General features: G+C 35.1%; 1 pseudogene; it reads right to left on the bottom strand.

The window, feature by feature from the left end:
* Nucleotides 1–3,537: 3,537 nt before the first annotated feature.
* The window catches only part of LOC143649339 (olfactory receptor 2M4-like), a 12,263-nt pseudogene continuing 2,367 nt past the window's right edge, over nucleotides 3,538–13,433 (bottom strand).

Here is a 13,433-nt window from a genome sequence, read left to right as displayed (position 1 = left end):
ACAAAAATTGAGTCTTAACTGCTCATCTGGAGAAACTAGAGAAAGAGCAGCAAACTAACCCTAAAGCAAACAGAAGAAGAATTATAAAAAAGATTAAAGTAGAATTAAATGAATTGGAGAGCAAAAGAACAATAGAAAGAATCAATAAAACCAAAAACTGGTTCTTTGTGAACATCAGTAATACTGATGGATCCCTCACTAGGCTGATAAGGAAAAAAAGAGAGGATATATATAAAATCAGAAAGCAGAGTGGGGTTATTACCACGGACCATGAAGAAATAAAAAAATCACAACAGTATACTATGAACAGCTATATGCCAAAAAACTAGACAACTTAGATGAAATGGATAAATGCCTAGAAACACAAAAACAAGCTACACTGACTCAAGGAGAAATAGATGATCTCAACCAAGCTAATTGCAAGTAAAGAGATTCACTCATTCATCAGAAATCTTCCTACAGATACTAATAGTACTATTTGAGATGGGGCAAGATAGTGGCTTAAGAAGTGTGGAATTTAGTTCCAGGGCAGCTAGTAAATAGCCAGGAATAGTACAGAACAATGATGGGGCTCCATCAGTGACTGGACACACAGTGTACACCAGTCTGGACAAACTGGATCAGCTAAGACGCCACATTGAACTGTAAGTCCCCCCAAGCTACAGAGCCTGGCTTCCCTCCCCAATGAGTGTGGCAGACTGCATCCCTGCGGGAAAAGAAAACAGAATTTACTACCAGCAAGGGCTTAACTCAACCGAGTTCCAATTGTGGAATTAATCACCAGATTCTGACTACTAAAAATCGATCCCAGTACAGATAAACCTGGAATAAGGGCTGAAAGTATTAGGAGTTTTTGCCCCAGCAGAGAAGGGGTGGAGCTGATGGGAAAAAACAAATGAGGTTTTTGAGTCTGATAGCACACAATACTGGAAGACGGCTGTACCCTAAAAAATGGAGGCACATAGAGCCTGGAGATACATAAAGCCATGTACAAACTTATAGAACGTGCAAGCCGCACATGTAAAGTGATACTGACAGTAAGCCTGAAATAATACATGCTCTGGGACCTGGTTTCGTGGGTTTGAATTCCAGGTCTCTCATTTACCAGCAAAAGTAAGTTACTAACATCTTTCCTGTTTTTTCTCATCTTTAAAAAGCAGATAATAGTATTTTCTTCATAGCACTTAGTATAGGTCCTGGCAAAAAGCAAATACTATATAAATATTATATCTATATATACATCATTATTTTATAGTATTTTTATAAGTGCTCCAACTATTGTTTTCTTTGTCAGTTGGTGGATCAATCTACAAAAGGGATTTTATGGAATTTCAGAGAACACATAAATATAGTCATCTTGGTAGGTTTATTATTTATGTTTTCTATTTTAAGTTGAGGATCAAAAGAGGTACTATTCTAACAACCTTTTGTTTCCTTTAAAATGGCAAATGCTTGAGGATGTTTAATTGTTGGTGGAAAAGGAAGATATCCATGTATGCCTAGAACCTAATATATGAGTTTAATAAATATTTGTTGAATGTATGAAAGAATTAAAGTAGAAATGTTAGACTGTTATAGCTAATGTAACTTGAAAGAAATTAGAGTGTACTAAAATTTACTTTAGACTGCATTTCTGTTTCAAACTTATGATATGGTTTGATGTTTAGGTAGTATAAGCTAAGCTATGTGGCTATAGCAAATACATCCTGACATCTAAGTGATTTAATGCAGCAGACAGATATTTCTTCAAAATTCTAGCATGGGTCAGCAGGCTCTTCTCCATGTAGTGACTCATACACTTGGGGAGCTCAAATTTCTGTCTCTGTATTTCACCATATGGCTCCTTTGCTGAAAGGGAGAAAGCTGGACCACTGGGAAGACCTCAAACATAGTTGCGAGCACACTATCAACATCTCTCTTGATGAAACTCAGCCACGTGTCCCAGACAATCTGCAGACAATGCGGGGAAATGTCCTCCCATGTGCCCACGTGCCCAGGAAGGGGAAATGATAGGGAGATTGTATTGCCTTGTGCTTGTCTCACTTGATCCTCATCCTGAGGATCTTTTGCAGTCTTGAAGGAACATTTAGTGCTATTTTACAAGTATCTGTGGTCTACTCCAGTGAGTCTCAACATCTTTTCAAAATGGAGCCATATCTTTCCCCATGGTTTTCTGCACTCTCTACTTTGTACCTAATGACCTATGTATTTTATCTATCTCTTCCCTCAGATAAACTTTATGTTTTATTTGACAACTTATGTATCTGAAGGACAGCCTTTCTTCCCTCAATAAATAAATTTCCAAGATGAAAACCACAAGGTAAGAAGTTGATCAGATAAATAGAAGCCTTTAGCATAAGGTGTATTTTTATAGGCCATTTTATTGCACAGGTGATGCAATCAGAATTTTTCACATATATAAAAACCAGAGTTTGTTTATGGGGAAGGAAGTGGGAATGGAAAGGGCTAGGTAGATTGAGGGGTGTATTACTCGTTAAGCACCAGACCTTTTATTATAGAACTATGAAGTGAATTTATTTATCCCATTTTACAAATGGGGTAACAAACAGTTCAGTGTGACACTATATATTAGAGGATGATTTGTGTTTTACATAAGGATTCTTCCTTTCCCTCCTGGATTCATTTAATCCAACTGTGAGCAAATTACAGCCTATGCACCAAATCTTGACTTCTATTTTTATACAGCTCATGAACTATAAATAGTTTCAATACTTTTAAAGGGTTGGGGAAAACCAAAAGAAATATATTTAATATCATGCAAGAATTATGTGAAACTCAATTTCAGTTTTCATAAATAGTTTTATTAAGCCACAGTCATTTCATTCATTTACATATCATCTGTGGTTGAGTTTTCACTACAATGGCAGAGTGGATTCTGGTGACAGAGACCATGTGGCTTACAAAGCTGAAAATATTTACCATCCGGGCCTTTTGAGGAAAAATTTACTAACACTGCCTTAAATAGCAGGGGACAGGTTATGGAGCCTATTTACATGAAATTTACTTGCAACCACATAACCAGCAGTTTGCAGAGTTAATTAATATGTTACGTCCACCATCAAATGAGGATCAGCCTTCAATTAAAAAACACGTATGTTTGAAACCATGATGTACTAAAAAATATCCACACAGTTGTAAAAATGCATATTAGAAGAACACATCTAAGGAATAAATAAGTATCCCTCTATTACTGGTGTTTACAATTAAATGTAGCCATTGCTTTCATAAATCAAGTATTTTTCATTAATATTTCTTGACCACATTTTTAATTCATACACAGTTTCCCCAAGTCCATCGTGGTTTAAGAAAAGTTTGTGAATATTTACAAAAGATGGTGAGTGAATCCCTGCAGGAAGGACAAAACAATATTCAGAATAGAGGACGGTGAGATTGGTGACCCTCCCTCTTGGTTTTATCAGGACATTGACATTTAAAGCCCTTGCTCAGCTCTTCTTCTTGGGATATCCCTGGTGTCTGCATATCTTATTGACCCACTAAAGGTAATATCCATATTGGTTATGCCTCAGTTTCACCATCACCGGTGTCCTGTAGGAAGGCTACATCTTCATGGTCTTCCATCTGCTCAATTGGCAGGTCATGTGAGCCTCATGCCCTGTTCCTAGCTCTCACAAGTGCTGTCTTTCCTCATTTTTAATGGGCTAATCTCATTTCAGGCCCTTTTTTTTATCCCCCTGGATATTGCTGAGAGAAGAATAGATCTGGAGGGGCAAACTGAAAATATCCAGCATGGTGCTTAATAAATTTTAGTCTACCTCCTCATCCCTTTTGGTTGCCTTCGATTTCAACAAATGGAAAAGTAAACGACCTTTATGCTGAAATTGGTAATTTTTTTTTGTTTCAAGAACCAAAGTGCCTTTTTATATTAGCACATTATTAAATACTGTGTAAAATGCCATTAATAGCAACATGATGTTGAAGATAAAGTAATTCCAAATAAAAGGTATATCACCTTAATGGTTTGGTCCAACAGCCTAGGCAGAATCAAACGGGGCAGGAAGAGACATAACATCTGTGGGATGACAAGGGCCCACCAGAAGACTGTAAGTCAGACTGCCTAAGTCTCTATCCCATGAAACCCGTGTATCTGCCATCATCAAAAATGACCTAACTGAACGGAGCAATAGACACTTCTATAATATTAGTTGGAGACTTCAATACAACACTCTCATCAATGAATAGAACATGTAGGCAGAGGACCAATAGAAAACAGAGATCTTAAATGGTATGATAAATGAACTATGCTTAATGTATATTTACACAACATTGCATCCAACAACAGTAGGATACACATTTTCGCAAGTGCTCATGGACCATTCTCCAGGATAGACTACATGGTGAGAAGTAAAAGGTAGGTTTCAGTATATTTAAGAATATCCAAATTATCCAAGTCACTTCTCCGCTTGACATGACAAGAAGTTGGAACTCAATAAGAGGCCAATGGCTGGAAAATTCACAAATTTATGGAGTCTAAACAACACACTTTTTAACAACCAGTGGGTCAGGGAAGAAATTGCAAGAGGAATCAGTAAATATCCTGGGCAAATGAAAATAGAACATAATATATCAAAACTGAGGCTGCAGCAAAGGTAGTGCTGAGAGGGAGATTTGTTTCCTATATTGCTAAAGAAGAAAGAACAAAAACCGAGGAATTAACTGCTAACCTGGAGGAAGTAGACAAACAGCAAACTCACACCAAAGCAAATGATGGAAAGTAATAACAAAGATTAGGGCAGAAATAATTGAACTTCAGAATAGAGAGAATCAATAAAACTAGAAGTTGGCTTTTTTGAAAAAGTCAATAAAATATGACCTTTAGGTAGGCTGAAAGAGAAAAAAAAGGTGTAGATAAATAACATCAGAACTGAAGGGGGGAGGAGTCAAATACTGACTGCAGAAATCAAGAGGATAATTAGAGGATACTATAAACAACTATATGCTAAAAAACTGGACAGCTCAGATGTACTGAAAGAATGAAAGAAACCCATATCTCACACTTTATACAAAAGTTAACTCAGAATGGATCAAAGACCTAAACATTAGCACTAAGATCATAAAAAGTTTAGAAGAAAATGTAAGGAAATATCTTGAGGATCTTGTGAGAGGTGGTTATTTCCTGATCTTACATCCAAAGTATGAGTAATGAAAGGAAAAAATACATAAATGAGATCTTCTCAAACCTGACCACTTTTTTGCATCAAACAACTTTCTAAGGAAAATAAGAAGGCAGCCTAATCAATGGGAGACAATATTTGAAAACCACATATCAGACAAGAGTTTAATATCCAGAATATATAAAGAGACCCTACGACTTTCACACACACAAAAACAATATATGCAATTAGAAAAATGGGCAGAAGTCTTAGACACACACTTTTTCAAGGAGGAAATGCAGATGGCTAAAAAATTCAAAAAGATGCTCAACTTCAATAGCAACCAACTAAGCAAATGAAAACGAAAACCACAATGAGATATCATCTCACAGCTGCTAGATTGACCATTATCAAAAAACAAAGCAACAAAGAAAGTGGATAAAACTGTGTTGGAATAATTTAATGATGCCCAGAGTAAACAATGATGTTGATTAAATATTCAAGTATAAGTAAATCTTTGCATGAGGGAAACAAATTAATGTCAACATTCCAAGGTGTTGAAAATAGGGTGTTATATGGGGAAAATGCAATCAATGCTTACTGGAGTTTATGATTAAATGTTACATTGTAATATGTTTCCATTGCACGTAACAAAGGCAATAAGCCAAAGCAAAATGTAAATAAGAGGAGGAGTATGGGATTTTTGCAGAGAAATGGAAATGTCCTCATGTAGATTGCGGTGGTGAAGGCCTTGCTATGTGATACCAGGAACAATCGATCATTTTTAACTTAGGTTGAATAGTATGATGTGTGAAAAAACCGTTTGAAAATGAATAGAAAGATACAAGTATGGGAGAAATGTAGAGAGAGAACAGAACCTATTCACTGTTGGTAGGGAAGTAGAGTGGTGCAATCTTTCTGGAGGAAAACATGGTGACTTCCCAGGAGGCTAGAGGAGGGTTTGCCATATGATTCTGCAACCCCATATTTAAGTATGTACTTGGAGAGCAGTAACACGAATGGACATTTGCATACTAGTGTTTATGGTAGCAGAATTGGTGAATTCCAATGGATGGAGGTGACCTAATGGTATGTCTACCGAAGAATGGAAGGTGAAACTGTGGAGTATAAATGCAGTGGACTATTGAGTGATTGCAAGAAGAAATGAAGACCTGGGACATGCAGCTAGGTGTATGAGGCTTGAGGAAAGTAAGTTGAGTGAAATAATCCATAAATAAAAATACAAATATTATAATGCCTCACTAATTTGTGCTAATTATAACTGCAAACTCTGAGAACTGGACTTCCTATTATAAGGATTCCTGAATTGTAAGCTCTTCCTATAGTCAGAACCTATTTGGGAATTGCAAGTGTTATATCTAAAGTCAGAGATGCTGAGTTCTTTGCATGTAATATGAACATTCCATATAATTTCGAGCATGTGTGACTCCTGAGACACAGAGCAGAGCTATATTTCTAAACCTATGCAATTCTGCATTGCCCAATATGGCAACTTTAAAATCCTGAAAAAGTGATCACACTTCAGTTAAAGATATGTATGAAGCTGATCTGGGTAAACTAAGGTAAATCAGAATAAAGGGTAAAGGATGACACTGACTATATTTTTAAACTTCAACATCGATGTGAGACAAAAGAAAGAGATGTTTATTTGGTGCAAAATTTATATTTTGGTAGCACATCATCTAATTGAACTTGTTAGATCAGCTTATTTGAACATCATAATTACATGGAAACATGCACAGGGAGTGAGATTTTGTTGGTTTGTACAGGTTGTTGTGATGCCCCTATACAGCCCAGACAAAGATGGGCAGAAGATGAAAAAGTGTTTGCAAAGTCTCCTTGAGGGATTGAGGGAAAATGTGGAAATGTTAAATTTCCCACCAGGGTAAGATCTGATATTCTCACAAGCATTGAGTACTGCCCATTTGAGTACAGGCCTTTGATCTTGGGGCTTGCCCTTATAAAACTTATTCCTGCAAAGGAGAAGCTAAGCCTATTCAGGGTCATGTCTAAGAGTGACCCACAGAGAACCTTTTTTGTTGCCCAGATGTGTCCTCTCTTTCTAAACCAGCTCTGCAGGTGAACTCACTGTTCTACCTCCTCCAGAAGACATGACTCCCAGGAATTTAAATCTCCCTGGCAACATGGGACAGGACTCCCAGGGATGAGCCTGGCTCATGCATCAAGGGAATGAGAATGTTTTCTTGATCATAAGAGCCAAATAAGTAAGAGAAAATGAAATTTCAGTGGCTGAGATATTTCACATAGAGCTGAGAGATCTTTTTGGAGGTTATTCTTACGCAGTATACAGATGGCACTTTTCAGTTTTTGGTTTATTGAAGCAGTTAGAGGGAAATACGTGAAAATGTTGAACTGTAACCCAGTAGCCTTGATTCTTGAAGGTGATTGAATTACTATCTATCACCTTTTAAATGTGAACGTATAGAGTGAAATCCTTGTGCCTAACACTCCCTTTTCCCAGTGTATGGACAGATGAGTAAGAAAAAAGAAAGACAAAACCAAATAAACAATAGAGGCATATAGGGGATGTTTTAGGTGTCCTCTTTTACTTTATTTTTATTCTTATTCTTATTTCTATTGTTTTTGGAATCATGAAAATGTTCAAAAATCAAATGTAATGAGACATGCATAGCTTCATGATGACACTGTGAACCACTGATTGTACTCTTTAGATGATTATATCTCAATAAAAGAACACTGAAGCAAAAAAGCCTTATAAAGAAGGAAATCTGCTGCAAAAAGTCAGCAAACTGAAGGAAACCACAGAACCTCAGTGAAGGGGAATCATGCAAGGCAGGAATATTTGGGAGAAGCAAAACCATGGAGATGAAGTGATCTTTACCTGTATTTGAAATGACTGAAAACTTTTAAGAATCTAAGGTTAACATCACTTTACATCTATCTTCCAATTATTAATTTAAATGTTAACAATTTTAAATAAAAATTAGCAATTCCATTAACAGTAATAACCAATATCTTCAGCAGTACTTCCTCCAAATGACACTCATTCTTCTAATCTTTTCTGCAGATTTGTGCAAAGTTCTACTTTATTTATTAAGAAATCATCTCGCAGGCCAAAGACAATTCCCTTCATTTCTATGGCTTGGGATCTGAAATTCCAACTGGAATAAATCAGTGCCTTGTGTCTATTATGGATATTCTTTTACTGAGGCTTGATTAACTTCCTACCCACTGTTTGTTAAGGTTCCTTGTCCACTTGAGAAGAATGAGTATTATTTAATAGTCTGATAAATGGTTCCAGATGTGTCCAGTTGCTCAAACATGCTTATCTTGTTTTCAAGTATAATTTATATTTCTTGCATGTGTGGTGTCATTTGATTGAGAAATGTGGAATTTTTCACTATGATGCTTGATTGTATACCTTCTTGTTTATATTTTTGCTTTAATTATTTGAGCTTATACTATGTTCCTATTATGTATAATAATTTCTATAACTTTCTGGTGAGTTAAGCCTTCTATCATTGTGAATTAATGACTTGAAATCTAATGATGCATTTTATTCTTATCCATTTGTCTCATATAACCTGATTTATTTTTATTATCATCTGCCTAGGGTCTCTTATTATGTTACTGTATAATGTGGCTTTCAAGTTTTCCTTTTCTTTTCAAATGCATCTTGTAAACATATTTTACAAGGAAAAAAACATGGCACAGTCTTCATTAAAATGAATTGAATTATCTGAAGAACACAGGGAGGCAGCAACTTGATACTTATTGAAGATGGTATCAAGTTGTCTTGTCCCTGCAAATAAAATATCCCTTTTTGAGTGAAAAAGAACACAAGTGTCAGATGGGTTCTCTAGGAAGTAGATACTAAAATTAAGTTAGAGTGCAAGTGCTTTGTTGGAGTATAACAAGAGGGAAAAATGAAAGAAGGGTGTCCTATTTTGAAACTGTTACGAACCCCCAGAAAATCCATATCATTCTAATCTAATCTTGTTGGTGCAGATCTATTGTGAATGGGACCTGTTGAGTGGGTTGTGTCCCAGGGAGATGTGACTCCCTGATACAAGGTGGGTCCTAATCATTTTACTCGAGTCCACTATGACAAGAATAAAGGCAGACAACATAGAGATAGCTCAGAGCCAACACAGAGATCAGAGAGCTGAAACCAAGGGACAGATAGTTGGAAATGCAGAAGAAAAATTCCCAAGGAGATGCCAGAAGATGACAGAGCTCTTTGAATCCAGAAGCCTGGAGAAAAGGACAGTAGATGTTGCCATGTGCTTTCCCGTGTGATTGAGGAAACGGATACCAGTTGCCTTTCCTCCAGGAATGTATCCACTTATTTAATTTCCAGTAGCTGTAGCAAACTGAAACAGTGGGGTGGTAAGATTAGGCAGGGAGAGCTTCTGACCACAATGTGGAGATAGAATCCTCAAGCTCCACTCCAGCCCACTGAATCAGAAAGTCTGGAGTGAGATTTAGCAATCCCTGTGTGCTTTAAGAAGATTTCCCGGTGATTCTGATGCTTGATGAAGTTTGAGAATCACTGACTTGCAAAAAGCTATCTCAAAGAAATAAACATAAATGCAGAGAAAGTAGTATTAAAATGAAAAATACAAAACACCTGAAGGAGAGAGAAAAAAATTAAAATAATCTAGATTACAAATAAAATTACGTATAAGTAGACTGAGTTTGAAGAAAGAAGGAAGTATAAGCCTATTGAAGCAAGACTTTAGATTCTGTGTTCTTTATTTTTTGAAATTAAGAACGCACTAAAATAGAATTCAAATAAGATACATAGATCCAAACTAGAGGAGAACATTTAACAAGGAAAATTATTGTAAAATTGACAAACCTAGAAATAAAAAAAGAAGAAAAATATGTTTAAAAAGAACTACAGATGATGGTGAAAAAGAATGAATTTGTGAGGCATGCAACTGCATGAATGAACCTTGAGGACAGTATGTTAAGTGAAATAAATAAAAGAGAAACAAAAGTTAGGTATTATAATAGCTTACTATTATAATGTGCAAGTACTGAGAATTGAATTCTAGAGCACAAGTTACTAGGGAAAGGCTTATTGTTCCTACATTCTAAGCTTTTACAGCAGTCACTTCTATCCTTAGGTTGTAACTGCTATTTTTAAATTCTGAGAGGCTGAGCTCTTTGTATATAACCTGGTTGTTACCTGGAATTTCAGGTATCTGTGTGACACCTGAGACTCAAAGCTAGAGTTCTGCAGCTATGAAAGTCAGCATTATCTCATTTAGAGATATGAATGAAGCTGATCTGGGTAGAACTAAAGTAAATAAAATTAAAGGGTAAAGGTGATATTGACCATATTTTAAAATTTCAACTTTGGTGTGAGGCCAAAGGAGGGATGTTTATTTAGTGCAAAATTTGTATTTTCTGAAGCACACTATCTAATTTAACGTGTATGGTTCTTTTTAAAACACCATAATTACCTGGAAACTTGAGTAGGAAGTTGGATCTTTTTGGTTTGTAAGGGGTAGTATCATGCCATGATGCATTCCAGAGTAACCTGGGCAACAGACAAAAAAGTATGTGCAAAGTCCCCTTGAGGAATTGGAGAAAATTGTTGAAATATTATACACCCTCACCTAGGGAAGACCTGATATTCTTGAACTCATTGGGGGCTACCAACTTAATAGGACAACCCCTTGATCTTGGAATTTGTCATTATGAAACTTATTCCTACAAAGCAGAATTTAAGACTACTTATAATTTTGCCTAAGAGTCAGCCCCTGAGAACCTCAAATGTTGTCTCTCTCTATGCCAAAGCTGCATGTAAATCAATGCCTATCCCCTACATGGGACATGTCTCCCAGGGGTATATATATCCTGGGCAGTGTGTATCATGACCTCCAGGGATAAGCCAGGACCTGGCATTGTGGGATTGAGAAAGCCTCTTGACCAGAAGGAGAAAGATAAATGAACCAAAATAAATTTTCAATGGCTGAGAGATTTCCTAGTAACATCCAGAAGTCATTCTGGAGATTATTCCTATGCATTATATAGATATCCGTTTTCAGTTTTTAATGTACCAGAGTAGCTAGAGGGAAATACCAGAAACCATTGAACTTTAATCCAGCAGCCTTGATTCTTGAAGATGATTGTGTATCACTAGACAGCCTTTACAGTGTGACTGTTTGATTGTGAAAACCCTGTGACTGACACTTCCTTTATTCAGGGTATGGACAGTTGAGTTGGAAATAAAGAAAAAAATAAATAAATAATAGGGGGCATAGTGATTATGGAAACTGTAGTTACTCTTTAGAACATTTAATAATGTTCATTTTTTTATTTTTATTCTTATTTTACTGTTTTTGGAGCATTGAAAATGTTCAAAAATCTGTTGTGATGAGTCATGCACAACTATATGATGACACTGTGAACCATTGATTGTATACGTTGGTTGATTATATGGTATGTGAATATAACTCAATAAAATTGTATTTAGAAAAGAACCACAGAGATAAATCCCCACCTATCATTTTGATTGTTTAAATCATTTTTTCAATATTTAGTGCTATTCTATGCACAGGAGATATATGAGATCAACATTGAACATAGATACAATACCAGGAATTTTTTTGATAGTCCATAAAAATGTTACCAAAAATAAAAACACATAAAATATGAAACTATTAATACACTCATACACCTATGTAAAAGGCAAAAATATGTTAGGGAAGAAAATAGTAATTAGGGTTTGAAAAACATTAGCACAAAATTGTAAAATAATTAATGCCACTGAATTTTACATTTAAAAATGGTTAAATAGCAAATCATATATGTTATATAGGTTGATGCAATAAAAATAAGTAAATATATAAATGACATATAAACTATGTGACCAGTAATATCATGTCACATATAAAAGAAAGTTTTTAGAAATACAAGGCAAAATGGACCTAAAACCAGAGTGACAGAATTCAAAATACCCTCTCTGACTTACAAAAAAAATCAATGCATGAATTGTGCATAACTGTTCATTTGATTTCTTATATATTTGTGTACCTCACATATGTACACACACACACACATCTGTCTACATATAAATTTCACACTTTTCCCCTAAGAAGCAAAAACATATTATTGTAAAATTAATCCCCATCATTGTTCACCAAGCAACTTTTACATTTGACTCAATTACTGAATTACAGAAGCCATGTAAAAAAGAAACTTTTTAATCAACCTCAGAAATTCCAATTCAAGGGCTCATCAAATGAACAAATAGATTGGAATTCAGCTTGTTTAGCCACAAAATGTTCTTGTAAAATATCAAAATGTTGCAAAAAAATGAAACAACTTATTAACCAACATTCATACCTGTGAATAATTGTTGGATCAAAAAGGTAACCAAACCAATAATCAGAAATTAGGGACACTTTCATCCAGGAAAGAGTCAGAAAGAGAGAGAAGGAGACAGAAAAAGAGAGAGTGAGAGTATTAGAAAGGGAATGAAAATTTCTAATCTGGGATAAAATATTTGAGGGTTTTAATTCTTGAAGAGTCAGTAAAAATGAGGAATGAATTCATGTGAATGAAACCTCAGTTCATAGAGGGAAATTCAAGGAAAAAAGGTGAAATAAAATGAGTAAGAATTTAGATACTCTTAAAGCACAGTAAGAGTATACAACATATTTAAGTTTAGTTCTAAAGAAACACAATCATGAGACCTGATTTTTTTTCCAAAAAGTCAATAAAATTATATTATCCAGACAATTTGATACAAAAAATAGAGAAAGCAAGCATTAACAACATTATGAAAAGGAAAGAAACAATGAATGAACAGAAGTAATTTTATAATCATCAAAACATTGTGTATAATTGCAAGTATATTACTTTGACAATTTCAGTGAAATCATTATTCTTTTTTTCAGAGGAATATAATTTCACAAATTAAAAGAAATAGCAAAGGATAAAATTATTACAATTATGAAAGAAGGTATAAAGATTATTTTAAGAAATAAAATTCCAAGTAAACAACATGGATAGATTCATGGATCAGTTGTAACCAAAACTTAAAGAGTGTTACTCTAGTGAATACTCTTCCAAAATATAGAAGAAACACCTTAAGTTTGACCAACATCAGAAAGAAAATATGAATGAAGAACCATCTTAGACTATTATCAAATTAGATAACTGTTTACTGTTGGTCCTCACATTCTGCAAGGGTAAATATACATATATGCTCAATGAAGTAGATGAAACAACTGATAAAATTCAACAATTATTTCTAACTGAACATACTAGTTTAGGAGAAGG

The sequence above is a fragment of the Tamandua tetradactyla genome, chromosome 11, assembly GCF_023851605.1.
Source record: "Tamandua tetradactyla isolate mTamTet1 chromosome 11, mTamTet1.pri, whole genome shotgun sequence".
Classification (NCBI taxonomy): domain Eukaryota; kingdom Metazoa; phylum Chordata; class Mammalia; order Pilosa; family Myrmecophagidae; genus Tamandua; species Tamandua tetradactyla.
This window is presented reverse-complemented; position numbering and strand designations above follow the sequence as displayed.